Source organism: Oncorhynchus mykiss, chromosome 7 (assembly GCF_013265735.2).
Source record: "Oncorhynchus mykiss isolate Arlee chromosome 7, USDA_OmykA_1.1, whole genome shotgun sequence".
NCBI lineage: Eukaryota > Metazoa > Chordata > Actinopteri > Salmoniformes > Salmonidae > Oncorhynchus > Oncorhynchus mykiss.
This window is the reverse complement of record NC_048571.1, coordinates 65,992,734-65,998,859: the sequence shown is the minus strand read 5'-3', so window position 1 is coordinate 65,998,859 and position 6,126 is coordinate 65,992,734.

Here is a 6,126-nt window from a genome sequence, read left to right as displayed (position 1 = left end):
GACTAACACTACAAAGATACATCCCTAGCCATGTCTACTGTACGGACTAACACTACAGAGATACATCCCTAGCCATGTCTACTGTACAGACTAACACTACAGAGGTACATCCCTAGCCATGTCTACTGTACGGACTAACACTACAGAAATACATCCCTAGCCATGTCTACTGTACAGACTAACACTACAGAGGTACATCCCTAGCCACTACAGGTAAATACTATCTACTACAGACATACACTACTGTTCAAAAGTTTGGGGTCACTTCGAAATTACCTTGTTTTTGAAAGAAAAGCAATTTTTTTGTCCATTAAAATAACATCAAATTGGTCAGAAATACAGTGTAGACATGGTTAATGTTGTAAATGACTATTGTAGCTGGAAACGGCAGATTGTTTATGGAATATCTACATAAGCGTACAGTGGCCCATTATCAGCAACCATCACTCCTGTGTTCCAATGGCACGTTGTGTTAGCTAATCCAAGTTTATCATTTTAAAAGGCTAATTGATGAATAGAAAACCCTTTTGCAATTATGTTAGCAGAGCTGAAAACTGTTGTCCTGATTAAAGAAGCAATAAAACTGGCCTTCTTTAGACGAGTTGAGTATCTGGAGCATCCGCATTTGTGGGTTCGATTACAGGCTCAAAATGGCCAGAAACAAAGACTTTCTTCTGAAACTAGTCAGTCTATTCTTGTTCTGAGAAATGAAGGCTATTCCATGCCAGAAATTGCCAAGAAACTGAAGATCTCGTACAACGCTGTGTACTACTCCCTTCACAGAACAGCGCAAACTGCCTCTAACCAGAATAGAAAGAGGAGTGAGAGGCCCCGGTGCACAACCCATTTCCAGCTACAATAGTCATTTACAACATTAACCATGTCTAATCTGTATTTCTGATCACTTTGATGCTATTTTAATGGGCAAAAAAATATTTTCTTTCAAAAACAAGGACATTTTAAGTGACACCAAACTTTTGAATGGTAGTGTACATTACCTAACCAAGTCTACTGATAACAGACAAGAAGAAAATAGAAAAAATGCTTCTTTATTGAACAATAATAGCATCATGGTAGGAGAGTCCTATCTGTCTGTACTGTTCCTATTCACAATACTGATCGCAAAGATAGCCTTTTAGCCGACGCCTTGGCATTGTCACATCGTCACCTTTCAAAGAGGATCATTCTTCCTTGATCATTTTCACTTCATGCTCAGTTACATGTTTTGAGAACATCAAATAAGACACGGCTTGAACAGGTTGAAAACAAAGACTTGGTACGCACAGCCTGACATCTACTGGTAGACTGAGAGAAATTTCATTGCTGGTAGTCTACAGGCTTAGTCCCTGAGAGGCACTCAATAGTTCCCACTCTAGGCATGACATGATTTCCCAAAGATCTTGGACAGGGCTTTCCATCATAATTACAAAACTTTATATAATTTATAGTGTACTTGCTTTTTGGCTTTTTAAATGTTAATAGTTGAGTCCCCTACTCATGCAGTAGGCCTCATTGCCATGATGGGACTAAGGATTACCACTGAGATAGATAAATGTGACCATGTTAAAGTGATCAAAATGTTTCAATGTGTTATGAAGTTACTAGGCAACCTCACACACAGACCAGACACATCTGGTGTAGGCCTTCAGTATATCCTAGCCAGCAGCAGTGACAGTGCAGTCTTACTCAGCGTTGGGTTTCCATTGAAATCCAGGGGACCATGAGAAATATGGGGATGAGAAACAGCAGTGTTGAGTCAACATCTCCCCTTCACTTCCTACTCAACAAATGATAACTCATCCTCCCCAGTGCACCCAAACTGCTAGGGGAAACACTTAAAGACAACAAACTCCAAGAGTCCCTTCCACAACCACAAGTCTATAAATGGCAGGGTCATGGAGTGTCTGAGAATTTCTACATATAACTATTTTCTAATACTGCCTGCTGACATATTCCAATGGTTATTTTCTAATACTGATCACATTTCCCATTGTTTTCTCCCTAGTGTTACTCAGAACAGTATAGGCTTCATAAGCTCAATATAAATGGATTGAATTCAATTGATTTCAATTCAGAACGTTTGTGCTAGCAGCCATGGATGTCTTCAACTCACAGGAAAACTGGGAGAAAACTGGGGGAACTTGCATTCCAGTGCCCCAAATGGGAATATTCTGGGAATGTATTTATATTCCCAGAAACTGCAACTTGCTTCCCCGCCAAATGTTAAAAAGCAGACTGGAGGAAAGGATCCAAGATCCCGCCCTCTGCCCTTCTTCTCCAATGAGCTTTGAGAGGAATTTAGAAAATAAGGATGGAGGAAGAAAATATTTGACGGCTAGTAACATTTTCAGACCCAACCATATGTTGGCTGCTCCCACCCCTTTCACTTCCACTTCCTGTTCATTTGAGCCTCAGCATCAGCCTGGGGTGTGCCGGAGAATGATTTCATCTTCCTTACTGCTCCAAGGGCCTCGGGAATGTCAAAAACGCAACAGTACGCAATACAATGTGCCTGCCTGCAAGCTTGAGGGAACCAGTAAGCCAAAATGGAGAGTTTATAATTAAGCAATAAGGCTCAAGAAGGTGTGGGATATGGCCAATATACCACGGCTACGAGCTGTTCTTAGACACGACGCGGAGTGCCGGGATACAGCCCTTAGTCATGGTATATTGGCCATATACCACAAACCCCCAGGGTTTTATTGCTATTATAAACTGGTTACCAACGTAATTAGAGCAATAAAAATAAATGTTTTGTCATGCCCATGTTATACTGTCTGATATACCACGGCTGTCAGCCAATCAACATTCGGGGCTCGAACCACCCAGTTTATAAGAGTTCTCCACTCATATCAATTCCCTCATAATGTAACTTAAAGAAAACACATGTAAGGTAATGAACTTTCCAGCACGCAGGCTGTCAGTATTTGACCCTCTGTCTGAGCTGTTCTCTTTCTGGGGTTAACGCTGTGTTTGTGTGCTGTGAAATGGGAGTTCCACTGGGCATAGACATCAAATCAATGATGTCTATTCTATATTGGTTCAACATAATTTAATTGAAATGACATGGAAACAACATTGATTCAATCACTGTGTGCCCAGTGGGGTGTGTGCGTGCGTGCTTGGTGAGCATGTGTGTGTGTGCTTGGGTGAGGGTATGTGTGTGTGCGTGTATATTCGTGGATGTGGATGTATAGGTCCGGTATTTTAAGCCACGATTGGCACCCTGGTCACTTCAGACAGACTTTACATTGCCTTATGTATAGTGCTGTGTGTGTGCTGTTGAACCTTGCCTTATGTTGGCTACTGGAACTTAGGTCTTTGGTCAACATGTTGAAATTCTGTGAAAATAATTTCCTCTTGTTGGACAACAACCACAATCAATCGATTGATCAATCAATGTCTGAATCACATTCTGAGAAAGGCAAATGCACTGTTGTGTGTGTGTGCGTGCCTGTGTGTGCGTGTGTGTAAACTCAATGGTGAGGTTTAAAACCCCTCTACATACTTTACATAGTCTGCAATTGTCACTCTATCCTCCAGTCCTCTCACTAGACCTCCTACTTCAGAGAACCTCAAGTTACCTCACCTTACATGACGTCACCTTTCAGTCAGATGGCTTTTCTTTACTAGCAGGTTTACTAGATGCTGTGTAGCCTGCCTGTGTTAGCCTAGAATTCAATCAAACCCACACAGCAGAAGCCCAAGCTGTTGTACTCAAACATGAACTAACAGTGTTATGTAAATAATGGGCAGCCCCCACAAAAACCAGGTTCAGACATTTTTATTTTACAACTTTCCAATTTTCATCCAAATAAGGGAAGGCCTTTTGGTTAATCAGTGCATGGATAAAGTATCCTGTGGTTTAATACGTCTTAAACATGAACACATCACAAAGATGAGGTAGAAAAGCCAAGCCGTAAACAACAGGCTTAGAGGCATGAACATGTATAAACTAGTAGTGCTCACACAAGATCAAAGACACTGGCTGTGGCTAGTTGTTTCCTAGAGCTTATAAAAAAGTGTAGAACTTTGCCACACTCCCACACTGTAAGAATAAAAGTCATGAGAAAAATGAACGCTTTAATAGTAATCGTCTCTTGCTAGAAACCCCCTGTCCAGACAGATAATGGAGAGCATTGGTAAATGAGGAATTGCGTTCAAGTAGAATGGACAGACTACAAAGAAAGACAGTAGTATATTTTTTTCCCCTCATAGAATCTCCTTCCTTGAGGACTAACCCTAACCCTAGCCTATATATTATAGAAAAATATATTTGCATGTGAAAAGGTCATGGGATGCATTTGCTCCATTGAGTTCATTGAGTCATAAAGTCTACATAAGTGTTACAATCATGACACAACAGATTAACAGTCAAGACTAGCCTAATGGTGTGATATTTTGCTAAATGACTTCACATAGTCATAATAGCCTACCTTAATGAAATTAATACAACACTATATCATCATAACCAATAAACTATAGGACCTGTCTTAGTCCAAGTTTCATTCACAGGAAACTTGGTGAACAGTTGAGACTATGGCTTCAAATCATGCTTTAAAAAGTAATTGCTCTCATGGAATGTTACTCTTTAAATACAGATATTGTGATGATGATAGGCTACAGTCGTTGGTGTCTACACATGGGCCAGAGTGTGAATTTGAACATGCATGCTTCCTCTTCAACAAAGATATTGCAATAATCATAGAAATCCTGTTCTAATTCCTAATTCTATGGCCATAATAACATACGCCTATGATGTTGTGCTAAAGTCAGTTCAGAATCAATTTTTAAAACAAAACTCTACTTTAAAATATAATAGAATTAATATTCCAAATTAATAACCTTGTCGAGAAGGAATCTGCAAGTACGCATTTCGTTGGACGATGTATATGATACATATCCCGTACATATCCCGTACGACTAATAAAACATGAAAAACATATTTTACCGGCAAGAACAGTCAACACAGAACTGGCAATTATAGTCTACAGTCCAAAAGTTAAATGTCCTACTTTTCCAGTGAACTTTCCGGGTAAATCAGCTATCCAAAATACAAAAAACGTCAAAGATGGTGTTATGAAGTTATTTTCTTCACTATGAAAACGTTCCTTGCAGAGCACGATGTGAGCGGCAGTCCCAATGCCCGTTCTTCTAAGTTAAATCGTGTCTGTAATATATGGCGTATGTTACACGCGGATAAATGGGAAATTAACTTTCCGGGGCCAATATGCCAGGAATGTGGCTTAAAGAAACAGTTAATATACGAAATTAATCCTATAAATACGAACACAATGTTCACCTCTCTTTGGAGTAAAAGGCTAAATAGGCGACAGAGTGGCATGAAGTCGACTGTAGTAATTTGATAAACCTATTATTATATATATATATATATATATATATATATATATACACACACACACACATTTGACTGGTACTGTGTGTGTGTGTGTGTATATATATATATATATATATATATATATATATATATATATATTACACACACACACAGTACCAGTCAAATGTTTGGGCACACCTACTCATTCAAGGGTTTTTCTTTATTTTTACTATTTTCTACATTGTAGAATAATAGCAAAGTCGTCACAACTATGAAATAACACATATGGGATCATGTAGTAACCAAAAAAAGTGTTAAACAAATCAAAATAGATTTTAGATTCTTCAAAGTAGCCACCCTTTGCCTTGATGACAGCTTTGCACACTCTTGGCATTCTCTCAACCAGCTTCATGAAGAATTATTTTCCAACAGTCTTGAAGGAGTTACCACATATGCTGAGCCCTTGTTGGCTGCTTTTCCTTCACGCTGCGGTCCAACTCATCCCAAACCATCTCAATTGGGTTGAGGTCAGGTAATTGTGGAGGCCAGGTCATCTGATGCAGCACTCCATCCCTCTCCTTCTTGGTCAAATAGACCTTACACAGCCAGGGGGTGTGTTGGGTTATTGTCCTGTTGAAAAACAAACGATAGCCCCACTAAGCGCAAACCTGATGGGATGGCGTATCACTGCAGAATGCTGTGGTAGCCATGCTGGTTAAGTGTGCCTTGAATTCTAAATAAATCACTGACAGTGTCACCAGGAAAGCACCCCCAAACCATCACACCTC